Source organism: Somniosus microcephalus, chromosome 6 (genome assembly GCF_052327205.1).
Source record: "Somniosus microcephalus isolate GS21.2 chromosome 6, FLI_Smic_1.0, whole genome shotgun sequence".
NCBI classification, from domain to species: Eukaryota; Metazoa; Chordata; class Chondrichthyes; order Squaliformes; family Somniosidae; genus Somniosus; species Somniosus microcephalus.
Window position 1 is genome coordinate 274,718,960 of NC_140992.1, and position 27,665 is coordinate 274,746,624.

The following is a 27,665-nucleotide window of genomic DNA, read 5'->3' on the forward strand; positions in this document are numbered from 1 at the left end:
AAGCTTCTTCCACCTCCATTTACAAGTACGCCTGGGCTGGATCAATTTTGGTGAAGCGTTTACCACCAGATAGCGAGGCGAAAATATCCTCAATTCGTGGAAGCGGATATTGCACCGTGTGAAGGACTGGGTTCACTGTCACCTTAAAATCCCCACAGATGCGGACCTTCTTTGGTTCCCCAGGCGTATTACTCAACGACCTCTTCATTACAGGAACGATGGGTGTAGCCCACTTGCTCCAGTCCACTTTGGACAGTACTCCTGAACGTTCCAACCCTTCCAGCTCTGCTTCAACTGATGGTCTGATCGCATAAGGCACTGGTCTGTCCTTCAGAAACTTTGGGTTTGCATTTTCCTCTATTTTAATCGTAGCTGTTATTCCTTTTAGTGTTCCGAGTCCCTCCTGGAACACTTCTTTTGCGTCAGTTAGCATTTTTGACCGTCGTCCAGGTGTGACGTCGTCATCCTTTTTGGCCTCAACCTTCAGTGCCTGTATGGAATGCCAATCTAATTGTATCTTCCGGATCCATTCACGTCCTAGCAGTGGTGGTCCTCCATTTGGCAATACATATACATCCATTTTAGGTATTTCCTGACCTTTATATGTCACTTTCACCCTTATTTTTCCTTTGGGGTAGACTTTTTGCCCCGTATACGTCTTCAAGACAATCTCTGTAGCTTTCAAGGGTATGTGTGAAAATAGCCGCTTGTAGTCTCTTTGATTTATGACTGTTAGAGCTGACCCGGTGTCCAATTCCATTTCCACTTGGACTCCGTCTATCTTGAGTGTAACCCAGATAGTCTGGTGATCCTCCATTTCGGTTACACTATGTAGTTTCAGACAACCCAGCTCCTTGCTTCCGGAGTCTGTGTCACTTTTCTGTTCGTCTGAACCACTGTCCATCACCTGGTGTACCTTTTTGTACTTCTCCTGTGGATATTTCTTACTGTTGGTTTTCTTCCCAGACCTGCAGACTCTTGCTATGTGTCCTGCTTTCCCACACTGTCTGCACACTTGGTCCTTGAACCAACAATCTTTCTGGTCATGTGTTGTTCTGCCGCAGCGATAGCACTTCCCTGTTCCATAGGTCATTTCGTTGGTGCCATATTCTTACGGTCTCCGTTGTATCTCTGCAGCGCCCCTTGCGGCTGCTTCGTGTGATACTGCCATACTGAAAGCTCTGTCCAGCGTAAGGTCCTTTTCTGATAGAAGCCGTTTCTGGGTTCCTTCACTTTGTAGCCCACACACAAACTTGTCCCTTAACGTGTCTGCTAGTCCCGCTCCAAACTGGCAGTATTTCGATAGCTTGCGCAGTTCCGTTAGGTACTCAGCATTGCTTTCGTCTTTGTGTTGGTTCCTTTTATGGAACTTAAATCGTTCTGCTATCAGGATTTCTACTATGCTTTCAAAATTCTTGTTTACCGGCTTCTCTGGGGTTATTAGATTTCGCAGTAACCCATAGGTTTTTGCACCCATGGATTTTAACAGAACCAGTGCTTTATTAGCATCTGGCACTTCATTCGCCCTGCAGTACACCTCAATACGTTCCACATATGTCGCCCAATCTTCGACTTCATTGTCGAACGTCGAGATACTGCCACTCTTTGGCATCCTTGGTTGTACGTTAACTATCACCAATGGCGCCTCCCGCGCTTCCCCTTCTTCTCCGCTGGCACAAAATGACGTCTCCCGCGCTTTCCTTCCTTACCGCGCTCGCCCTTCTTCTCCGCTGCGGCTTCGCAAAATGGCATCTCCCGCGCTCTTCCTTCTTCTCCGCGGCTCAATGGCGTCTCCCACGCTCTCCCTGCTTCTCCGCGGCTCAATGGCGTCTCCCACGCTCTCCCTGCTTCTCCGCGGCTCAATGGCGTCTCCCCTTGCTTCACCCCGCGGACCCTGATCAGCCCGTGATCCCTGGCTGTGCTCTGCGCATTCTTCTCTTGATATTTGTCGACGCCGCTCAGTCTAGAACCCGACTGTTTCTTACCCTCTCTCTCTCCGGTTTGCAGTATTTTTCCTCGACGCCGCTCGGTGTTCAACCCCCGGCTGCGCCCTGCGCTCTTCACCCTCTTCTTACCCCGTCGACGCTGCTCGGCTCTCTCTCTGCCGTCGGTCGGCTCCAGCCGCCGCTGCTCGGGAAGGGTCTGCTCTGGACCTGTCGTCGGTCTCTTACTGCTCGTTGTGGCTGGGGAACCAAGCCCGGCTCTCCACAGCCTCCCCAGCAAAGTTGGATCTCTGCCTGACTGCTGGGCGGTTGCTCGTGGTTGACGCCCGTGTTCCTGGCCTCGACTATTTATTTTTTTATGTTGCAGGTAGATTCGAATCGACACTCGTCGCCACTGTTAGATCTGTGGTTCAGTGGATAAATAATTACACGGATGCTGTACATTAACAAATAACAGGTCTTTACTGGAGGAGGGTAATCTCTGGACTGGGGTACAGAGGCATGCGCAAAGCTTACATACCGGTGTGGTCACTGCCGGTACTACAGTATACAGGAGCTGTAAAAAGTAGTTCTGACTTAAAGGCACATACACGACACCCTGTCCCTGCTTTCTCCCCATATCCCTTGATTCCTTTAGCCTTAAGAAATATATCTAACTCCTTCTTGAATATATTTAATGAATTGGCCTCAACTATCTTCTGTGGTAGAGAATTCCACAGGTTCACCACTCTCTGGGTGAAGAAATTCCTCCTCATCTCTGTCCCAAATCGCTTAAATATAAAATAGTCACTAATAAATCCAATAGGGAATTCAGGAGAAACTTCTTTACCCAGAGAGTGGTGAGAATGTGGAACTCGCTACCACAGGGAGTGGTTGAGGCGAATAGTATAGATGCATTTAAGGGGAAGCTAGATAAACACATGAGGGAGAAAGGAATAAAGGGTTATGGTGATAGGGTGAGATGAAGAGGGGTGGGAGGAGGCTCGAGTGGAGCAGAAACACCAGCATGGACCAGTGGGGCCGAATGGCCTGTTTCTATGCTGTAAATTCTGTGTAATCCTATGGTCGAAAAATTGCTGTCAAAATAACGATGAGGCAAATGGTGCTCGCCATTGTTTATACGCAAATGGTACAAAAACTTCAGACGAGGGGCAGATGCGTGATTAAACACGGAATAGGAAAGGTTGGTGTCGGTGATGCGCCGCTCTGCCGTTAGTTTCGAGAATACGGCATCTCACTGGCTGGCTCCCCATTCGAATGCATTGAGCGGCGTGAAGCCCCTGTCCTTGAATGGTAGGTACGAACTAAACGCTGCACGGAACGTGAAGTCTTGTCCATTTCAGTCTAAGTTCTCTTTTAACGGCTTTAAAAGCCTGGCCAAAGAGGTAGGTTTCACACAGAGAGACTCAAAGGCGGGGAGCGAGGTAGCGAGGCGGAGAGGTTCAGGGAGGGATTTCCATCGTTAAGGGCCCAGGCAGCTGAAGGCACGGCCGCCGATGGTGAGGGTGAAGGAAATCAGAGATGCTCAAGAGGCCAGAGTTGGAGGAGCTCAGAGATCTCAGAGGGTTGTAGGGAGGTTAATGAGACAGGAATGATGTGAGGGATTCGAAAGCAAGGATGGGAATTTTAAAATCGAGGCATTGCTGGACCAGGAGCCAATCTAGGTCAGCGAGCGCCGAGGAAGAAGATGTTGTCGACGCCTTACATTCCCTCCAACGTGGCAGCACTTACCTTCCTGTGTAGGTCTTAGCCCCTGCGGAGGCATTATGGGCTCCGATGGGCGGGTCACATTGTCCGCATGCCCGATACGAGACTCCCAAAACAAGCGCTCTACTCGGAGCTCTGGCACGGCAAGAGAGCCCCAGGTGGGCAGAGGAAATGCTTCAAGGACACCCTCAAAACCTCCTTGAAAAAGGTCAACATCCCCACCGACACCTGGGAATCCCTGGCCCAAGACCGCACAAAGTGGAGGAGAAGCATCCGGGCAGGCGCCGAACACCTCGAGTCTCTTCGCCAGGAGCAAGCGGAAGCCAAGCGCAGGCAGCGCAAGGAGCGCACGTCAATCCAAGCACCCCACCCACCCGCCCCTTCAACCACCGTCTGCCCAACCTGTGACAGAGACTGTCGGTCCCGCATTGGACTCATCAGTCACCTGCGAACTAATTTTTAATGTGGAAGCAAGTCATCCTCGGTTCCGAGGGACTGCCTAGGAGGAAGAGAGAGATTATGGGCTGCCTATTCCCTGACCTTCGAGGATCTTCCTCACCTTTAAATGCCCAAGCCGCCTCTTCAGATGATGCAACCCTGGTCCACTGGCAGCACCCAGGTGCTGGCAAGGTCCGCCCTGGTGGCAGGACGTGGGTCTGGGTTGGGGCACAGTCGGAGGAGGAGGGAGGGGTGGAGAGTTAGAATTCCTGCCCCACTGGTAGTCCGCCTCAGTTTACGAGACCTTGCTGTGTGCAAATTGGCGGCCGTGTTTCCCTAACATTACAACACCAAACCCAGACCCCGTCTGCCCTCTCGGGTGGACATAAAAGATCCCACGGCCACTATTTCAAAGAAGTGCAGTGGAGTTTTCCCCAGTATCCTGGGACCAATATTTATCCCTCAACCAATATCACTAAAAAAAACAGATGGTCTGGCCGTTATCACTTTGCTGTTTGTGGGAGCTTGCTGTGCACAAATTGGCTGCCGCGTTTCCCTAACATTATGACACCCCAGTAATTCATTAATTGACTGCAAAGGGCTTCGGGACATCCTGAGGTTGCCAGAGGTGCTGTATCAATGCAGGTACTTGGTTGACAGTTGGCCTCAGTCCTCACTGAGTGATGGAGCAGCCAAATCATAGAGTCACGGGGGCGATCCTGCCAGCCCTGGGGAGGCGGGTCTAGAGTCGGGACTGCCGGGACAATGGCAGAATCTGGGGGGGGGGGTGCCCAATCCCACCCCCAACCCACCTCTGTGCCATCTTCCCGGGAGGCGGGTAGCTGACCCGAGCCGGGTCCCATCTCCTGGAGGCGGGAAGGGGATTACAGCCACTTAACTGCCTGTTAACAGGTATTTAACAGGCAGATCAGAGGATTATCCCCATTTTACCCTCACAAGTGCGGGCTTCCCGAAGGCTCCGAACCCCGCCAGGGTCACCGAGGCGAGCAGTGGGTTTGCGGGGGTCGGAGGGGTCCAAAAGTGCGCTGTGAAGGTAAGTGATGGGTGCAAGTGTGGAGAGGTGAGTATGTGAGGTAACTGGAAAGTGTTAGTAAAAGTTTACTTACCTTTGTTTCTTCCTGCAGGCTTCAGTCGGTGGGGATGCGGAGAGTCTCGCACCACCGCGGTGGAGATGACAGATGGCCGTTGCATTCTCCAATGCAACAACCATCTCATTTCTGCAAAAGAAAGAGGTTTGATGAGGTCTTGAATTCAAGAACTCATCAAACTACAGAGAATGTCAGTGTTATACAGCTTCACAGAGCTGTCAAACGATGACAATTCATCTGTCAAAAATTTTTAACAGATGAAACGTCATACGTTGACGTTCTCTGTAACCGGCTTTCCCTCAATTGGCCTGCTGAGCCCACTGGGTGGGGCTTAACAAGGTCAATCAAGGGAAAATAGCGTGGGTTGGCCAGAAGTTGATGGAGGCGGGACTGAAACTCGACAAGTGGGAGTCCCGCCTCCAAAAACTCCCCATTGGCAAAATCCAGCCCATAGAGTCATAATGGCACAGAAAGAGGCCATTCGGCCCATCGAGTCCGTGCCGGCTCTCTGTAGCGCAATCCAGTCAGTCCCATTTCCCCGCTCTATCCCTGTAGCCCTGCAAGTTTATTTCCCTCAAGTGTCTATCCAGTCTCCCCTTGAAAATCAGCGTGGCGTCCGTATTAACAATGCCGGAGAGTCAGATGAGCACATGACGTTCTTGCCATGGAGGGAGTGCAGCGAAGATTCACCAGACTGATTCCTGGGATGGCAGGAATGACGTATGAGGAGAGATTGTGTCGATTGGGCTTATACTCAATGGAGTTTAGAAGATTGAGAGGGGATCTCATCGAAACCTATAAAATTCTGTCAAGCCTGGACAGACTAGATGCAGGAAGGATGTTTCTGATGGCCGGGGAGTCCAGAACCAGGGGTCATAGTCTAAGGATAAGGGGTAGGCCATTTAGGACTGAAATGAGGAGGAATTTCTTCACCCAGAGAGTGGTGAACCTGTGGAATTCTCTGCCACAGAGGGCGGTGGAGGCCAGTTCATTAAATATATTCAAGAAAGAGTTGGATATATTTCTTAAGGCTAATGGGATCAAGGGATATGGGGAGAAGGCAGGGACAGGGTACTGAATTTGGATGATCAGCCATGATCTCATTGAATGGCGGAGCAGGCTCGAGGGGCCGAATGGCCTACTCCTGCTCCTATCTTCTATGTTTCTATGTTTGGCCGTGGAGATCGGCGCGATCAAATTGCACACTCTCCCACCCCCCGCCCCCCCTCACAACAAGGAGCCCAGACATAGAATGGGCAATTGTGCAAGGCAGGAGGGGGTAATAAATGAACTGTGCCCGGCCTGAATCAGGAGAGGAGACAAATGGAATCTCCTTATTTTTTACAAAGCTCAAAAGCAGGATTTATAACACTGAGGGAGTGGTGGGGGAAGGGACGGGGAAGAGAGAGATTAATTCTGTATTTATATAGAAAACAAAGTTAATCAAACCCGCATGTCTTTCGCTCATTTAGAGGAGAATTTTCTTGAACCGCAGGCAATACAAACTCATTCCAGTGTCTGCTTTCATTCTGGTCATGTCACAGAATACCGGCGGAATTCCAATCTGTTCCTTTTCCTGTGGCCTGTTCTCCAGTTTCTGTTAATTTATAACAAATGTTGCCAGCTCATTGACCGGCAGGTAATTAACATTTTTTTCAAACTTAACTTAAGCCACCTGGCCCATCGCTATCTTTGCGCAGGGAGGGAGAGGGAGAGAGAGGGAAAAGAAATCCAGAGATAAAACAGGAAAAACACATGCCTTGTGTCACTGAGTCTGGAGCCTTCCTTTGCATCAAAGCTGTGGCCCTTGGCTGTCAGTATTGCTGATACAGCCTTGTGCCCAATCTACAGAAAAACATGTGGCTTTCAAGTTGCTTTTACAATGTTTGTGTTAACTCTTCTGTATCTGAGGAGGATTGACAGGGTAGATACTGAGAGGTTGTTCCCCCTGGCTGGAGAGTCTAGAACTAGGGGGCATAGTCTCAGGATAAGGGGTCGGCTATTTAAGACTGAGATGAGGAGGAGTTTCTTCACTCGGAGGTTGGTGAATCTTTGGAATTCTCTGCCCCAGAGGGCTGTGGGTGCTCAGTCGTTGAGTATATTTAAGACTGAGATCGATAGATTTTTGGATTCTAGGGAAAACGAGGGATATGGGGATCGGGCGGAAAAGTGGCGTTGAGGTCGAAGATCAGCCACGATCTTATTGAATGGCAGGCTCGAGGGGCCGAATGGCCTACTCATGCTCCTAATAATTACGTTCTTATGTTCTGATGTTCCTGAACACTCTACCCCACTTTACTTTTCCTAATGGCTGCTGGCAGTACTGGACTTCATTGTGTTGTAAAATGTACAGTCTCGTCATATGAGGTGCCCCGCATCTCAGGAGGCTCTTGAGAGGGGACTGGGTTTCCCGTGTCTGTCAGACGCCTGGCTCTCCAACAAAAAGAAAAGAACTTGCATTTATATAGCGCCTTTCACAAGCTCAGGGCATCCCAAAGCACTTTACAGCCAATGAAGTACTCCAACATTGCTGGCAAGCCTATTATGTGGCACTTTGTCGAACACATTTTGGAAATCCATGTACACCACGTCAATCGCATTGCCCTCATCAACCCTCTCTGTTACCTCATCAAAGAACTCGATCAAGTTAGTTAAGCACGATTTGCCTTTAACAAATCCATGCTAGCTTTCCGTAATTAATCCACACCTATCCAAGTAATTTTGTCTGTGATTACTGTTTCTAAAAGCTTCCGCACTTCCGAGGTGAAACTTACTGGCCTGTCGTTGCTGGGTTTACCTTTGCACCCTTTTTTGAACAAGGGTGTAACATTTCTAATTCTCCAGTCCTCTGGCACCCTCCCTCAATTCCCTCAGCATCCCATTGGAGAGACAGTACAGAGGGAGTGCTGCACTGTCGGGGAGGCAGTACTGAGGGAGCGCCACACTGTCGGAGGGGCAGTACTGAGGGAGCGCTGCACTGTCGGAGGTGCCGTCTTTCAGATGAGATGTTAAACCGAGGCCCCGTCTGCCCTCTCAGGTGGATGTAAAAGATCCCACGGCACTATTTTGAAGAAGAGCAGGGGAGTTCTCCCCGGTGTCCTGGCCAATATTTATCTCTCAATCAACATCACTAAAAACAGATTAATCTGGTCATCATCCCATTGCTGTTTGTGGGAGCTTGCTGTGTGCAAATTGGCTGCCGTGTTTCCTACAGTACCTCCACAATTTCCTCCCTCAATTGCCTCAGCATCCCATTGGAGGTGCAGTACTGAGGGAGTGCTGCACTGTTGGACTGGCAGTACTGAGGGAGCACTGCACTGTCGAAGGTGCCGTCTTTCAGATGAGATGTTAAACCGAGGCCCCGTCTGCTCTCTCAGGTGGATGTAAAAGATCCCACGGCACTATTTTTGAAGAAGAGCAGGGGAGTTCTCCCCAGTGTCCTAAGGCTAATATTTATCCCTCAATCAACATCACTAAAAACAGATTAATCTGGTCATCATCACATTGCTGTTTGTGGGAGCTTGCTTTGCGCAAATTCTGTTTCCTCCTTTACAATAATGACTGCACTTCATCGGCTGTAAAATGCTTTGGGATGTCTTGAAAGGTGCTGCACAAATGCAAGTCTTCCTTCAGTCGCTGCAGGTAAGCATGCAGGTGCAGCAGGCGGTTAAGACGGCAAATGGTATGTTGGCCTTCATAGCGAGAGGGTTTGAGTACAGGAACAAGGATGTCTTGCTGCAGTTGTACAGGGCCTTGGTGAGACCACAGCTTGAGTATTGTGTGCAGTTTTGGTCGCCTTATCTGAGGAAGGATGTTCTTGCCATGGAGGGAGTGCAGCGAAGATTCACCAGACTGATACCTGGGATGGCAGGAATGATGTATGAGGAGAGTTTGGGTCGATTAGGCCTATATTCGCTGGAGTTTAGAAGAATGAGAGGGGATCTCATTGAAACTTATAAAATTCTAATAGGACTAGACAGACTAGATGGAAGGAAGGACGTTCCCAATGGCGGTGGAGTCATAGAGTCATAGAGTCATAGATTTATACAGCACAGAAAGGGGCCCTTCGGCCCATCGTGTCCGCGCCGGCCATCGAGCCCTGTCTATTCTAATCCCATTTTCCAGCACTTGGTCCGTAGCCTTGTATGCTATGGCGTTTCAAGTGCTCATCTAAATGCTTCTTGAATGTTGAGGATTTAATGCTTCTACCACCCTTTCAGGCAGTGAGTTCCAGATTCCAACCACCCTCTGGGTGAAAAAACATTTCCTCAAATCCCCTCTAAACCTCCTGCCCCTTACCTTGAAACTATGCCCCCTGATTATTGACCCCTCTACTAAAGGGGAAAAGTTCCTTTCTATCTACCCTATCTGTGCCTCTCATAATTTTGTACACCTGAATCTTCTCTGCTCTAAGGAAAACAACCCCAGCCTGTCCAGTTTCTCTTCAGAGCTAAAATGCTCCAGCCCAGGTAACATCCTGGTGAATCTCCTCTGCACCCTCTCCAATGCAATCACATCCTTCCTATAGTGTGGCAACCAGAACTGCACACAGTATTCCAGCTGTGGCCTAACTAACGTTTCGTACAGCTCCATCATAACCTCCCTGCTCTTGCCTTCATTAGCCGAGGCATAGAATATAAGTATCCCATATGCCTTCTTAACAACCTTATCTAGCTGTCCTGCTGCCCTCAGGGATCTATGTACATGCACACCAAGGTCCCTCTGATCCTCTGTCCTTCCTAGGGTTCTACCATTCATTGTGTATTCCCTAGTTAGTCCTCCCAAAATGCATCACCTCACACTTTTCAGGGTTAAATTCCATTTGCCAGTGCTGCCCATCTAACCAACCCCTCTATATTCTCCTGTAGCCTGAGGCTTCCCTCCTCACTATTTACCAATCCACCAATTTTCGTGTCATCTGCGAACTTACTGATCATACCTCCTACATTCATATCTAAATCATTAATGTACACTACAAACAGCAAAGGACCCAGACCCTGTGGTACACCACTGGACACAGGCTTCCAGTCACAAAAACAACCTTCGACCATCACCCTCTGCCTCCTGCTACTAAGCCAATTTTGGATCCAATGTGCCAAATTGCCCTGGATCCCATGGGCTCTTACCTTCTTGACCAGTCTCCCATGTGGGACTTTGTCAAAAGCCTTACTGAAGTCCATGTAGACTACATCAACTGGAGTCCAGAACCAGGGGTCACAGTCTAAAGATAAGCGGTGGGCCTTTTAGGACAGAGATGAGGAGGAATTTCTTCACCCAGAGAGTGGTGAACCTGTGGAATTCTCTACCACGGAAGGCAGTAGAGGCCAATTCATTAAATATATTCACAAAGGAGTGGGATATATTTCTTAAGGCTAAAGGAATCAAGGGATATGGGGAGAAAGCAGGGACAGGGTACTGAATTTGGATGATCAGCCATGATCTCATTAAATGGCAGAGCAGGCTCGAGGGGCCGAATGGCCTACTCCTGCTCCTATCTTCTATATTTCTATGTTTTGGTCTCCTTACCTAAGGAAGGATATACTTGCCATAGTGGGAGTGCAATGAAGGTTCACGAGATTGATTCCTGGGATGTCATATAAGAAGAGATTGATTAAACTAGGCCTGTATTCTCTTGAATTCAGAAGAATGAGAGGGGATCTCATTGAAGCATACAAAATTATTACAGGGCTTGATAGGGTGGATGCTGGGAGAATGTTTCCCTTGGCTGGGGAGTCTAGAACCAGGGGCCACAGCCTCAGGATAAAGGGTAGGCCATTCAGGACTGAGATGAGAAGAAATTTCTTCACCCAGAGGGTGGTGAATCTTTGGAATTCTTTACCCTAGAGGGCTGTGGAGGCCCAGTCAAATTGGGTATATTCAAAACAGAAGTCGATAGATTTCTGACTAGTAAGGGCATCAAGGGATGTGGCGATAGGGCCGGTGAATGGAGTTGAGGCAGAAGATCAGCCATGATCTCATTGAATGGCGGAGCAGGCTCGAAGGGCCGAATGGCCTACTCCTGCTCCTATTTCTTATGTTCTTATGTTTCAAGACCAGTGTGGACATTCTGGCCTGGAGGTATCTCTGACACAATACAATACAATACAATACAATACAAATCGCTTTATTGGCATGATAAGGTACATCTTATGTTGCCAAAGCATCAAAATACATCCATGGTTGAACACATAAACGCGGTTCCATTCACACACAGCAGTTCCTCACAGCAGGGGTAGGCTATTACTGATAAGCATCTGATAACACAGTCTCCACCAAAGCTGATTAACAAAAGTCAGAAGTGAGGGGAGGTGTTAATCTCCCTGACTGTATAATGGCAGAGAGAGAGGCCAGCTCAATGCCATTAGCCTCTCTTATCTCCTTGGTCCTTCATACATGGGGAGGGTGGGGAAGAGAGGGTGGGAGGATGTGGGGGAAGGGGTGAGGATGCTTTCATGCTGTCCTTCAGCTGAATTTGCACATTCAGCAACCTTTAACCAGTCAAAGCCCATCCAAGGATGAGTCAGTGTCAAGGCTTCAAACTGACCACCCACAGGCTTGCCCTGCAGTGCATCGCTTCATTATTATGTAGCACCAGCATCTATCACCCTGCATTACAGTTAATACCTTTTAATGATATCCAGTCCAGGAAGCGTAAGGGGGGGATGTGCAGGGGCGGAGGGAGGGATACAAGATGGGGTGGACCTTTTTCGATGAACCAATAAGGCTGACACTGGTTGCGCCCATTGTCACCAAAACATTACCATCTCCTTTTGCCTTGCACCATCATCCCCTTTGTCTTTCAATCTCTCCTGCCTTCCATCCCATCACAGACCTTCCTTTTCATTCTTTCCTCCCCTCCCCCCTCTCCCTGCCTCTACACTTGCTTAAAAATCTGTTACATTGTGGCGTTACCACATTGGGGAAACACTGTGTGTATATAGATAAACCTGTATAATCCCCTTTTAACTGCTGTATTCCCCTCCCCCCGCAAGGCAGTTGCAAGCTGAGAGGAATAAGGCATGTTCAGACTTGCCTGCTGCTGAGAGAAGGAAAACCAATCAGGTTCCAGCAGGTGACCAATCCGTGAGTCATCACAGGTTCGCGGGCTTTACGAATTCAGTACTGTATTGTGAGAGTTGGAGTAAAGACCTATTTCTTGTAGCTCGCTGTGTTGCCTATTTCTTTATGCAGGAGACTGTAGTCTCCCACATTGGTGACCCCGAATGTCGGCGGCTGAAGCCCCTGACTCACATAGCCTTACAGGGGCCAGCAACGACCCGACGGCAACCAGCAGCAGCCCGATGTCGGCCGGGGCCGCGTCCTTGAAGCTCCCCACCTTCTGGGAACACCAAGCACCAGCTTGGTTCGTGCACACGGAGGCCCAATTCACCCTTCACAGGGTTCAAGACGATGAAGAAAGGTACCTCCACATAGTCTCAGCACTAGCAAGCTCCACCGCCACCGAAGTTCTCGACCTGCTGGGGAACCCACCACAGACCGGCAACTACTCAACCATTAAGGGCCGCTTGCTGCAGGCTTACGGCCTGTCCGGGGAGGAGAGGGCCCGCAGGCTTCTCTCACTACCAGGCCTCGGCGACTCTACCCCGACCCAGTTGATAAGCCGGATGCTTGCGCTCCTGGGCTCTGAACCGCAGTGCTTCTTGTTTCGGGCCCTTTTCCTCAGCCTGCTTCCTCAGCAGGTACAGACTGCCCTCGCGGGGTCCCCGATCATGGACTGCGTACAACTGGCAGCCGCCGCGGACAAAGTCTTCGCCGTCGCCCAACTCGGCTGTGCAGCCGCGAGGCTCCCCGACACCACCGAGCGTGCGCCGCCACGCCAGGCCGCAGAACTATGCTACTACCACGCGCGTTTCGGCCACAAGGCCCAACGCTGCAGAGCACCCTGCTCTTTCGATCAAACCAAGATGGCCGCCCGGCCCAACGCGCCAGCCCCGTGCCGCCGTCTAGGCCCGCTCGACCGCACCCCCGCCACCATGATGGCCATCGGCACCTCAGGTAAACTGCTGTACATAACCGACTCCCTTTCAGGGCGCAGATTCCTTTGCGACACCGGAGCCCAATGCAGCATAATTCCTGCCTCCCAGCTCGACATCCAGGCAGGCCGCAGCGGCCCACCCCTCGTGGCGGCAAATGGCGCAGCCATCGCCACTTTCGGAAAGCGACGGGCCGAGGTTTGTTTCAACGGCCAGCGATTTACGTGGGATTTCGTGACGGCCTCGGTGGCACATCCCTTGCTGGGCGCCGATTTTCTTTGCACCCATGGACTCCTGGTCGACGTCCGCGACAGGCACCTGACCGACGCAGCAACTTTCACTTCACTGGCCTGCCAGCAGAGCAACAGCCCGGCCCTCGTCGGGTCCTGCTCTGCCCCGGCGGATGACGACTACGCCCGCCTACTTGCAGATTTCCCGAGGCTCACACAACCGACCTTCTCAGCCGCGGCAGCCAAGCATGGTGTCGAGCACCACATCGCCACTACGGGACCACCAGTGTTCGCCCGAGCCAGACGCCTGGACCCAGCCAAGATGGCGGTGGCCAAGGAAGAATTCGCCACGATGGAGAAACTGGGCATCATCCGCCGCTCGAACAGCCCCTGGTCGTCCCCTTTCCACATTGTGCCCAAGCCGGGCGGTGGCTGGCGCCCCTGCGGCGACTACAGATGGCTCAACGACGCCATCATGCCCGATAGATACCCCATTCCGCACATCCAAGACTTCTCGGCACACCTAGCAGGAAAGTCCGTCTTTTCCAAGGTCGACCTGATTCACGGCTACCATCAGGTCCCCGTCCACCATGCAGATGTCCAGAAGACGGCGGTCATCACCCCCTTCGGACTGTTCGAGTTCCTGCGCATGCCCTTCAGGCTCAAGAACGCCGCACAGGCCTTCCAACGGCTCATGGATTCCGTCCTACGGGACCTGAGCTTCCTGTTCGTCTATCTGGACGATATCCTCGTGGCCAGCACCAGCAAGGCCGAGCACATCGCGCATTTGCGCTCTCTTTTCCAGCGCCTCAGCCAACACGGGCTAATCGTCAACCCGGCCAAATGCCAGTTCGGAGCAGCCCAAATTGACTTTCTCGGCCACAGAATCTCGCCAAGGGGAGCCATTCCCCTACCTTCCAAGGTGCAGGTGGTGGCGGACTTTCCCCAGCCCACCTTGGTCAAGGCGCTGCAGGAAATTTTGGGGATGGTCAATTTCTATCACCGTTTCGTGCCCAAGGCCGCCTCACTCATGCGCCCCCTCTACGAAGCCACCAGGGGCAAAACGGGCAAAGAGCAACTCACCTGGTCCAGCGAGATGGCGACAGCCTTCCACCAGACCAAAAGCGCCTTGGCCAACACCACACTACTGGCCCACCCCATCCCAGGTGCCAAGACCGCCCTCACCACGGACGCCTTGGATTACGCCATCGGCGCTGTCCAGCAACAGCGGGTCGAAGGCGCATGGCAGCCACTGGCATTTTTCAACCGACAGCTGCGCAAGAACGAGCAGGCCTACAGCATGTTTGACAGAGAGCTCCTGGCCCTGTTCCTGGCAATCCGGCACTTCTGTTTCCTCCTGGAAGGCCGGCCGTTCACCGCATTCGTGGACCACAAGCCGCTCACTTTCGCCATGGCCAAAGTAACCGAACCCTGGTCCGCGCGCCAACAGCGCCAACTCAACTTCATCTCGGAGTTCACCACGGACATCCGCCACGTCGCCGGCAAGGACAATTTGGTGGCCGGCTGCCTCTCAAGACCCTCGCTCCACGCAGTGCACCTGGGCGTCAACTACGCCAGCATGGCGAGAGACCAGGCCACCGACGCGGAGATCCAGACCCTCAGGACGTCAACCACCAGCCTCACTCTGGCTGACATCCACTTCCACGCAGCCGGCACAACCCTCCTGTGCGACGTCTCAGTCCCCTCGCCTAGGCCGGTCGTCCCATCCGCCTGGCGCAAGCGAGTTTTCGACATCATCCACGGCCTCTCACATCCAGGGATGCGTGCGTCTCAGAAACTCATGTCCGCAAGTTCGTCTGGCCTGGACTCCACAAGGATGTGAGAGACCGGACCAACACACGCGTGGAGTGTCAGCGCGCTAAGGTCCAGCAGCACACCAAGGCGCCATTGGAGTGTTTCCCGGTGCCCGAGAGGCGTTTCGACCACGTCCACGTCGATCTGGTAGGCCCCTTGCCGCCATCGCATGGTTTCACACACCTGCTCACGATCGTCGACCGCACCACCAGATGGCCCGAGGCGGTTCCCCTCGCCTCCACCACCACGACCGACGTCGCGCGAGCATTCGTCTCGACATGGGTGGCCCGGTTCGGCGTGCCGACCGACATATCCTCGGAGAGAGGCCCCCAGTTCACCTCCCACTTGTGGAATGCCATCACCGCCGGCCTCGGCACCAAGTTGCACAGGACAACAGCCTACCACCCGCAGGCCAACGGGCTCTGCGAGTGCTTTCATCGTTCCTTGAAAGCCTCCCTCCGCGCCAGCCTGGCCGACACCAGCTGGATCGACAAACTACCCTGGGTCCTCCTGGGATTGCGCACCGCGCCCAAAGAGGACCTCTGCGCCTCCGTGGCCGAGATGGTCTACGGCCAACCGCTCAGAGTACCAGGCGACTTCCTCCCCCTGACAACGGAGCCGTGGTCGGCCGCCAGACAGCTTTCCCTGCACCAGGACGTGGCCCAGCAATTCCGTCCAGTGCCCACTTCGCAACACGGCCCGCAGCCGTCCTACGTGCCTCGGGACTTACGACGTGGAGTTCGTCTTTGTGCGCCGGGACGCGCACAGAGGCCCACTGCAGGCACCATACACCGGCCCCTTCTCAGTATTGGAGACGGAGGACAAAGCTTTTCTTATCGACGTTGGCGGGAAGCCGGACCTTATTTCAGTAGACCGCCTCAAACCGGCGCATCTGGACCTCAGCTTCCCGTTTCGTCCGGCTCTTCCCCCACGGCGGGGCAGACCTCCTGCGTTGGCGGCGGCCCCACAAGAGGACCAAGACACGCCAGAACCTTACTTCCCGGCCGCTGCCCCACCTTCGCCGGCAGCCCGTCCAGCCAGCCCACCGGCAGACCAGCCGCCAGACCAGCCGACGAACCAACCGGCCGACCTCCCAGACAGCCCTCCTCACACGCCAGATGGCTACTACAGCCGCTACGGCCGTTTGGCCAAACCTCCGCAGAGACTGACTTTTACAGTTAACGAGGATTCTGGGGGGGCATATGTGGCGTTACCACATTGGGGAAACACTGTGTGTATGTAGATAAACCTGTATAATCCCCTTTTAACTGCTGTATTCCCCTCCCCCCGCAAGACAGTTGCAAGCTGAGAGGAATAAGGCATGTTCAGACTTGCCTGCTGCTGAGAGAAGGAAAACCAATCAGGTTCCAGCAGGTGACCAATCCGTGAGTCATCACAGGTTCGCGGGCTTTACGAATTCAGTACTGTATTGTGAGAGTTGGAGTAAAGACCTATTTCTTGTAGCTCGCTGTGTTGCCTATTTCTTTACGCAGGAGACTGTAGTCTCCCACAACATCTCCAACTTCTTCCAGTTCTGACGAAGGGTCATCGACCTGAAACGTTAACTCTGTTTCTCTCTCCACAGATGCTGCCTGGCCTGCTGAGTGTTTCCAGCATTTTCTGTTGTTATTTAAGAATCATTACAACCTTTTGGGGGCATCACTAATATAGGAGAGAAATATATGGTCCAATCAAACTGAAAGATGCCAAAATAAGCAGCAAAGTCCCAATGAGGAACTTCAGTTATGCGGAGAGACTTGAGAAGCTGGGGTTGTTTTCCTTAGAGCAGAGAAGGCGAAGAGGAGATTTGATAGAGGTGTTCAAAATCATGAAGGGTTTTGATAGATGTTCTTATGTTTCTTCTGGCAGGAGGGTCGGTAACCAGAGGACACAGACTTAATTGGCAAAAGAACCAGAGGGGAGATGAGGAGAATTTTTTTACGCAGCGAGTTGTTGTGATCTGGAACGCGCTGCCTGAAAGGGCGGTGGAAGCAGATTCAACAGTAACTTTCAAAAGGGGAATTGTATAAATACTTGAAGGGAAGAAATAATTGCTGGGCTATGGGAAAGAGTGGGACTGGTTGAATAGCTCGACCAAAGAGCTGGTACAGGCACAATGGGCTGAATGGCCTCCTTCCGTGCTGAATCTTTTTTTTAAGTCATTCATGGATGTGGCTAGGCTGGCATTTATTGCCCATCCCTAGTTGCCCTGAATGGCTTGCTAGGCCATTTCAGACGGCAGTTAAGAGTTAACCACATTGTCTCATATATGCCCAGAACGGCAGATTTCCTTCCATCAACGACCTTAGTGAACCAGATGGGTTTTTACAACAATCTGGTTGTTTCATGGTCACCATTACCGATACTAGCTTTTTATTACAGATTTATTTATTAACTGAATTCCCCAGCTGCCCTGGTGCGATTTGAGCTCACATCTGGCCAGCATCATTATATTCAGGTCTAGTGCTGGGGTAGTAGTCCAGTAACATAATCACTATGCTACCATCCCCTTATTCTGCTCTGAAAAACAAAGGGATGCCTTCCCAACTGAATCAAAATGTTATTATCAGTGCCGGTAAGACACTCTGTACCCTGCGGTGCCCATCAAACAGGAACCTGGTGATGCAAGAAAACTACTAGGCACTTGGTCTAAGCGTTAAACAAAGCTTTAATCAACTGTTTTACAACGTGGAGGTCTAGTTGTGTCCTTCACTGGTTCCTGTTAAGAATGTCCTGCGCAAGCTGGGCCCGTGCCCGAGTATTTATACTCTCCCTGGACAGCGCCACCCGCAGGCCGCTCAGTATTATTTCATAAGTCTTTCTTTCATGAATGACTGATTCATGTCACCTGATTTGGATTCTGCCATCTTCTTTGCTGTTGCTGAATTTTCATCAAAAGCCTTAAATCTTGGCGTCTGCACATCAGGAAATAATAACAACTTGTACTTATAGACAACAACAACTTGTGTAAACAACGGTGTAAACCATACCTACTTCTCAGCTTGGCTTCATGCCAACACTAGTTGGGCACAAGCAAGCGAGGGGACATCTCTATATAGTCGCCAGTAAACCCAACAGGAAATTCAGGAGAAACTTCTTTACCCAGAGAGTGGTGAGAATGTGGAACTCGCTACCACAGGGAGTGGTTCAGATGAATAGTGTAGATGCATTTAAGGGGAGGCCAGATAAGCATATGAGGGAGAAGGGAATAGAGGGTTACGCTGATAGAGTTAGATGAGGAAAGACGGGAGGAGGCTCGAGTGGAGCATAAATGCCGGCATTGACTGGTTGGGCCGAATGGCCTGTTTCTGTGCTGAATATCCAGTATAATACTAACAACAAAAACAACTTGCACTTATATAGCATCTTCAACGTAGTAAAACATCCCAAGGCGCTGCACAGGTGTATTTTAAGACAAAAAATTTGACACCGAGTCACATAAGGGTAAATTAGGGCAGGTGACCAAAAGCTTGGTCAAAGAGGTCGGTTTTAAGGAACGTCTTAAAGGAGGAGAGAGAGGTAGAGAGGCGGAGAGGTTTAGGCAGGGAATTCCAGAGCTTAGGGCCCAGGCAACAGAAGGCACGGCCACCAAAGGTGGAGCGATTATAATCAGGGATGCTCAAGAGGGCAGAATTAGAGGAGCGCAGATATCTCGGGGGGGTTGTGGGACTGAAGGAGATTACAGAGATAGGGAGGGGGAAAGGCCATGGAGGGATTTGAAAACAAGGATGGGAATTTTGAAATCGAGGCGTGGCTTAACCGGGAGCCAATGTAGGTCAGCGAGCACAGGGGGTGATGGGCGAACGGGACTTGGTGCGAGTTAGGACACGGGCAGCTGAGTTTTGGATGACCTCAAGTTTATGTCGGGTGGAATGTGGGAGGCCAGCCAGGAGTGCATTGGAATAGTCAAGTCTAGAGGTAACACAGGCATGGATGAGGCTTTCAGCAGCGGATGAGCTGAGGCAAGGGCGGAGATGGGCGATGTTACGGAGGTGGAAGTAGGCACCTTTAATATAGTAAAACATCCCAAAGCGCTTCACAGGAGGCTAATCAGACAAAAATTTGACACCGAGGCACATAAGGAGATATTGGGGCAGATGACTAAAAGCTTGGTCAAAGAGGCAGGTTTTAAGGAGCATCGTAAAGTAGGAGAGAGAGGTAGAGAGGTTTAGGGAGGGAATTCTAGAGCTTAATGCACGGCCACCAAATGACAGGCATATGTCATCCAACACATTTCTCGACATTAATAGCTCAGAAACGCTGCACAACAGGAGTGCAAAGTGGTCAATGGCGCCAGCCAAGATGTAATACTTAAAACTAATGTTTGCTTTTTGAATCGTTTTTTGGTTCAGTAATCCCACGGCCACCAGTCTAGGTCCATTAACACTCACAGTGTTATCGCTCCTCTTTAGTGTACAGTTTAGTAAGCACCTTGGGATGTTTTACTACATTAAAGGCGCTATATAAATGCAAGTTGTTACTTTTTCCAAAAACCCCACTCAGAGGGGCCCGCTAATCCTTAACAGCTTGTTTCTGTGCTTTTCTCAGGTCACGTCCAATATTGCCTCTAAGCGGCAGTAATCTGCCCTGCTGTATGCCTCAGAGACATGGACCATGTACAGCAGGCATCTCAAAGCACTGGAGAGGTACCACCAACGCTGCCTCCGCAAGATCCTGCAAATACATTGGCAGGATGGGCGCACCAACGTCAGTGTTCTCGCTCAGGCCAACATCCCCAGCATCGAAGCTTTGCCCGCGCTCGATCAGCTCCGATGGACGGGTCACATTGTCCGCATGCCCGATACGAGACTCCCAAAACAAGCGCCCTACTCGGAGCTCCGGCACGGCAAGAGAGCCCCAGGTGGGCAGAGGAAACGCTTCAAGGGCACCCTCAAAGCCTCCTTGAAAATGTGCAACATCCCCACCGACATCTGGGAATCCCTGGCCCAAGAGCGCACAAAGTGGAGGAGAAGCATCCGGGAAGGCGCCGAACAACCTCGAGTCTCTTCGCTGGGAGCAAGCGGAAGCCAAGCGCAGGCAGCGCAAGGAGCGCACGTCAACCCAAGCACCCCACCCACCCGCTCCTTCAACCACCGTTTGCCCCACCTGTGACAGAGACTGTAGGTCCCGCATTGGACTCATCAGTCACCTGAGAACTCATTTTCAATGTGGAAGCAAGTCATCCTCGGTTCCCGAGGGACTGCCTACGAAGAAGAAGAGTAATCTGCAAGGTCCTGCACCGGCCGCTCACAAGCGTTTCCATTGGAAATACCGCAGCGCAGAAATTCACAGGGACCGCACATTAAAATAAACAGGCATAGAAACATAGAAGATAGGAGCAGGAGTAGGCCATTCGGCCCCTCGAGCCTGCTCCACCATTCAATGAGATCATGGCTGATCATCCAAATTCAGTACCCTGTCCCTGCCTTCTCCCCATATCCCTTGATCCCTTTAGCCTCAAGAAATTAATCCAACCCTTTCTTGAATATATTTAATGAACTGGCCTCCACCACCCTCTGTGGCAGAGAATTCCACAGGTTCACCACTCTCTGGGTGAAGAAATTCCTCCTCATTTCAGTCCTAAATGGCTTACCCCTTATCCTTAGACTATGACCCCTGGTTCTGGACTCCCCGGCCATCAGAAACATCCTTTCTGCATCTAGTCTGTCCAGACCTGACAGAATTTTATAGGTTTTGATGAGATCCCCTCTCAATCTTCTAAACTCCAGTGAGTATAAGCCCAATTGACACAATCTCTCCTCGTACGTCATTCCTGCCATCCCAGGTATCAGCCTGGTGAATCTTCGCTGCACTCCCTCCATGGCAAGAACGTCCATCCTCAGGTAAGTTGACCAAAACTGCACACAATACTCGAAGTGTGGTCTCACCAATGCCCTGTACAACTGCAGCAAGACATCCTTGTTCTTCTACTCGAACCCTCTTGCTACGAAGGCCAACATACCATTTGCCTTCTTAACCGCCTGCTGCACCTGCATGCTTACCTTCAGCGACTGGTGCACAATGACACCCAGGTCTCTTTGCACTTCCCCTTCTCCCAATCTATTGCCATTCAAATAATAATCTGCCTTCCTGTTTTTGCCAGCAAAGTGGATAACCTCACATTTATCCACATTATAGTGCATTTGCCATGTTTCTGCCCAATCACCCAACCTGTCCAAATCGTACTGGAGTTTCACGACATCCTCCTCACAGCTTACCCTCCCACCCAGCTTTGTGTCGTCTGCAAATTTGGAGATATTACATCCAATTCCCTCGTCCAGATCATTAATATATATTGTGAACAGCTGGGGTCCTAGGACCGATCCCTGCGGTACCCCACTAGTCACTGCCTGCCACTCGGAAAACGAGCCGTTTATTCCAACTCTTTGCTTTCTGTCCGCCAACCAGTTCTCTATCCAAGTCAATACCTTGCCCCCGATCCCATGTGCCTTAATTTTGCACGCTAATCTCTTATGTGGGACCTTATCGAAAGCCTTCTGAAAGTCCAAATACACCACATCCACTGGATCTCCCTTATCTATTTTACCAGTTACATCCTCAAAAAATTCCAGTAGATTAATCAAACATGATTTACCTTTTGTAAATCCATGTTGACTTTGTCCGATCCTATCACTGCTTTCCAAGTGCTCTGCTATTACATCTTTTATAATAGACTCTAGCATTTTCCCCACTACCGATGTCAGGCTTACCAGTCTATAATTCCCTGCTTTTTCTCTGCCACCTTTTTTGAATAGTGGGGTAACATTAGCTACCCTCCAATCCATGGGTACTGTTCCAGAGTCTATCGAGTTCTGGAAGATGACCAGCAATGCATCTACTATCTCTCGGGCCACTTCCTTAAGTACCCTGGGATGTAGACCATCAGGCCCTGGGGATTTATCGGCCTTCAGTCCCATCAATTTTCCTAACATCATTTCCCTACAAATACTGATTTATTTCAGTTCCTCTCTCTCATTAGACCCTATGTTCCCCGGCATCTCTGGGAGGTTATTTGTGTCCTCCTTTGTGAAGACACAAATAAAGTATGTATTTAGTTGGTCTGCCATTTCCTTGTTTCCCATTATAAACCCTGTCAAGATGGCGGCCGTGACGGTCCGGTGCTGAGATCGCTCTCCCTGTTTCGGGCGGCCAGCTCTCGCCGCTCGCTCCCGCAACCGGAGCGAGGTGCTCGGCGAGTCGGGCAGAGGCAGCGCAGCGCGGTGAGCAGCAGCAGCAGTCAAGCCGACCCGCTGGAGCACATCGGCCAGCAGCTCCTCGGCAGGAAGGAATTTCGACTGGGAGGAGGGGAGCCGAGCATGGCGGCCATAGGCCGACCCGGGGGAGGGAGAAGTAGGCCCTGGGCCGTGGAACGTGGAGCCGGCGACATTGAAGAGGAGGCCGCATTGGAGCATTTACATTCTGACGATGTGTTTGGCGAGTCGGGCAGAGGAGCGCAGCGCAACGAGCAGCAGCAGCAGACTCAATGACAAGCTGCAGCACGTCGGCCGGCAGCTCCATTTCGGGTAACTCGCAGTCCGGATGGGAGGAGGGGAGCCGGGCATGGTGGCCAGAGCGGGAGAAGCAGGCCACCACACGTGGAGCCGGCAACAGAGAGGAGGAGGCCGCGGTGAAGAGGAGGACGGAGCGGCTGAGGGACATCGTGCTCCCACTGCCACGGGAAGCCATTGTATTGACTCTGAACGCGGCGCTGTATGTATAGCTGACGCGTCCCTACGGGGAACAAGCATTCCATTGTACTTGTTACATATGGCAAATAAATCTAATCTGAATCTGAATCTGATCTAAATTCCCCTGATTCTGACTGTAAGGGACCTACGTTTGACTTCACCAATCTTTTTCTCTTCACATATCTATAAAAGCTTTTACAGTCAGTTTTTATGTTCCCTGCTAGCTTACTCTCATATTCTATTTTCCCTTTCTTAATTAATCCCTTTGTCCTCCTTTGTTGACTCCTAAACTGTTCCCAATCCTCAGGATTATTGCTTTTTCTAGCCAATTTATATGTCCTCTCCTTGGATCTTATGCTATCCCTAATTTCCTTTGTTAGCCACGGTTGAGTCACCTTTATTGTTTTATTTTTATGCCAAACTGGGATGAACAAATTCTGTAGCTCATCCATTTGGTCTTTGAATGTTTGCCATTGCCTATCCACCGTCAACCCTTTGAGCGCCATTCCCCAATCAATCCGACCCAACTCGCTCCTCAGACCATCGTAGTTTCTGTTATTTAAATTGAGCACCCTTGTCTCTGAGGGAGTACAGCAGTGTCAGAGGTGCCGCCTTTCAGATGAGACATTAAACTGCTCGCAGGTGGGCACGATTTCGAAGAAGAACAGGGGTGTTATCCCCAGTGTCCTGGCCAATATTCATCTCTCAACCAACATAACAAAAAAACAGATTATCTGGTCATTATTACATTGCTGTTTGTGGGAGCTTGCTGTGTGCAAATTGGCTGCCATGTTTCCTACATTACAACAGTGACTACACTTCAAAAGTATTTCATTGGCTGTAAAGGGCTTTGGGACGTCCTGAGGTCGTGAAAGAAGCTATATAGATGCAAGTCTTGCTTTTTTCTACATAATACCTCTGTCACATTTTTCCTCCAGGTTCCTTATCCCTTGAATTTCCAGATACAGGGAGCCCGCCACACTGTCTCACTTAGAATTTAATTCCATTCATTCACCACCCTCGGTATATACAGTAGTTAAATCTAAACTGTCTTTCCCCCCACCTCCCTCCACCTTGTAAGGTCTGAGACTGTGCCTCAAAGTGTGTGGGAATACCGTTGCCTTTAATCAGGCACTCAGCAGGACGCTTCTTAGTGCCTTGCACTGGTGAAGGTTCGATCCGTGAGGCTCAATAAGAAAGAAAGAATTTCCATTTCTACAGCACCTTTCACGACCTCAGGATGTCCCAGAGCGCTTTACAGCCAATGAAGTCCTTTTGAAGTGTAGTCAGTGTTGTAATGTAGGAAACGCGGCAGTCAATAGGCACACAGCAAGCTCCCACATTCAGCAATGTGATAATGGCCAGATAATCTATTTAGTGATGTTGATTGAGGGATAAATATTGGGCCAGGGCACCGGGGATAACTCTCCTGCTCTTCTTCGAAATAGCCATGGGATCTTTCACGTCCACCTGAGAGCGCAGACGGGGCCTCGGTTTAACTTCTCATCCGAAAGACGGCACCTCCGACAGTGCAGCACTCAAATTCAAATTCAAATCGCTTTATTGGCATGATAAGGTACATCTTATGTTGCCAAAGCATCAAAATACATTTATGGTTGAACACATAAACGCAGTTCTATTCATACAGTGTATAAACAGGTATATCCCTGAGTGTATAAATATACATTCGCATTATTTATATATACTCTTTTCTTAGTTTACTGGTTGTCCCTCTGTTCATGGCAAGCTGTAACATAGTGTGCCGCCAGTGTTACACAGCTTCTCTCCTCCCCCAGTAGGTATGGGAGTTTTTGGTTGTCATTCAGATTTCTGAATTCAGGGCATATTTGTGAGAATTTTTGGTAGAAATTCTCCCTGATGCCCTGATATTTTCCACAGGCTGTGAGGAAGTGCATCTCTGTCTCCACTACTCCCTGACTGCAGTGAGAGCATATCCTGTCTTCTCTTGGCAGCCTGGTCTGCCTGTGTCTGCCTTTTTCGATCGCTAGGCTATGTTCGCTAAGTCTGTACCTTGTCAAGGTTCTTCTCAGTTTGTTATCCTTTACCATGGTCAGGTAATCAGCTATGTTGTATTGTCTGTTTAGGGCCAGGTAGCAATTGAGTTTGCTTTGGGTTTTTGTTGTTTCTGCCCAATATGTCAGATATTTTTCCTTTTGCTTAGCGACGATTGTGTTGGGTCGAATTCTTTGTGTTACCCTGTCACTGTCCTGGGGTTGGTTATTGTTAGTATTGTTAGTATTTACTTCACTGAGTCCCAGGACTAGTTGACTGAGGGTATTCTTCTTTATGGTCAGCTCTTGGCATTTCAGGGCGTCGTAGTGATAGCATTGGGGGTTGCTCATTTGTAGGTGATTCCAAAATTTGGTGGCTCTTTTTTGGATAGTGATTATTAATGGATATTGGCCTAGTTCCGCCCTGCATACATTGTTTACTGTTTTCCTTTGAGTCCGGAGGATACTTTTACAGAATTCTGCATGTAGGATCTCAATTGGGTGTTTGTCCCATTTAGCAAATTCTTGTTGTGTTAGCGGTCCCCATACTTCACTGCCATAGAGTGCAATTGGTTCAATTACTGATTTGAAAATTTTTAGCCAAATGCTAATTGGGATTTCTATTTGGATTGATTTTTTGATGGCATAGAAAGCCCTTCTTGCTTTCTCTTTCAGTTCATTCACAGCCAGTTTGAAGTTTCCCGTAGAACTGATTTTTAAGCCCAAGTATGTGTAGTTAGTGGTTTGTTCAATTTTGGTTGTTCCTAGTGTGAAATTTATTTTGGGTCCCTGATGTTTGGATCTTTGCTGGAACACAAGGACTTTGGTTTTTTGGGGATTTATTGTCAGGGCCCAAGTCTGGCAGTACGACTCCAGCAGGTCCAGGTTCTGCTGTAGACCCTCCTTAGTTGGTGACAGCAGAACCAGGTCGTCTGCATAGAGGAGGAATTTAACCTTGGATTCATATAGGGTGAGGCCGGGTGCTGTAGATTGTTCAAGTAGTTTTGCCAATTCATTTATGTAAATGTTAAAGAGTGTCGGTGAGATTGGCGAGCCCTGCGTCACCCCCCGCCCCTGTGGGAAGTATTTTGTTTGTTTGTCTCCAATTTTAACTGCACATTTGTTGTTTGTATACATTGATTTAATTACATCATATGTTTTTCCTCCTACCCCGCTTTCGATAAGTTTCAGGAATAATCCGTCATGCCAGATGGAGTCGAAAGCCTTCTGGAAATCTATAAAGCATGCGTAGATTTTGCTTTTGTTATGGTGAACGTGTTTGTCAATTAGGGTCTGTAGGGTGAAGATATGATCTGATGTTCTATAGTTTGGCAGGAATCCAATTTGGCTTTTACTCAAGACATTGTGCTCCTCAAGGAAGTTTATAAGTCTTTTGTTTATGATGCTACAGAATACCTTCCCCAGGTTACTGTTTACACAGATGCCTCGATAGTTGTTTGGGTCGATTTTGTCCCCACTTTTGTATATGGGCGTTATGAGTCCTTTGTTCCAGATATCAGGGAAATAACCGACACTCAGAACCAAGTTGAAGAGTTTTAGGATAGCCAGTTTCATTTTGTCGTCTGTGTGTTTAATCATCTCGTTTAGTATGCCGTCTGTCCCGCAAGCTTTTCCTGGTCGCAGGTCCTTGAGTTTTTCAAAAAGTTCTTTTTCTGTTATTATGGAGTATAGCGGGTTTTGGTTATCTTTTATGGCCATTTCTAGCTTTTCCAGTTTTTTGCATATTTGGTGTTGCTCTGGTCTTAGTGTGTTTTTCTGGTATAATTTTTCAAAGTGGTTTACCCATGTGTCCCCATTTTGAATGGCCAATTCGTCGTGTTGTTTTTTGTGTAGTGTATTCAAGTTGTCCCAGAAACTCCCTCAGTACTGCGCTGGGAGTGTCAGCCTGGATTATGTGCTCATGTCTCTGGAGTGGGACTTGAACCTTTTTGACTCAGCAAAACGAGAATGCTACCCACTGTGTCACGACTGACACAGCCACCTCTCTGTTCAGCCCCTGGTAGCACAATCCCCTGTTGTTGCAATGTAAGTGTCTGACAGTCGTCTACATCACATATTGCACAGTAAACTGACACCGGCACTCAATAACTCTCCAAACCCGTCGCTGCGCATGCACTAAATCCGCGTGCGTGTTCAGTTAAACAGCGGGAGGGCTGGATTCCCCAAGTTAATAGGGGCCATATGCTGAGGAGCTACAGCTTGCCAGGAAGTGGAGGGAGACTGACTCGACTTTTCCTGCCGCTGTGGTTTTTGTTTGGAGCCCCATTCACTCGGAGAGAAGGTTATTTTTCCAGGCTTTGTTTTTATTTATAGCCTTCTCCCCCATCAACTTGTAACTCGAGTCTGGGGCGTCAGTGGATATTGGAAGCCCCCCCCCCCCACCGTGGCCTGAGGCACACCGATCAGGTGGGACGGTGTTATTTTTGAATTGTTATGCCCATGGCACAGTTCAGGCTGGTTTCAAGGGTTTCCGCGGTTTAAATTGGCTTTAAAATGAATCACGACCTGTCGCAGCCCTTCCCCCTCCCCCTCCCCTTGTCTGCCCTCTGACCCCTTTCATTTCCTGCTGCCCGCCAAGTGGTTAATGATGGTTTTAGCCGAGGCTTGAAATCACATCGCTGGAGCGACTGTGTGATTTTAGAGAGCTGGGGAAACACAGCCTCTCACATGGTCCGATCGATGGATCAGCACCAGGAGCTGAACACATG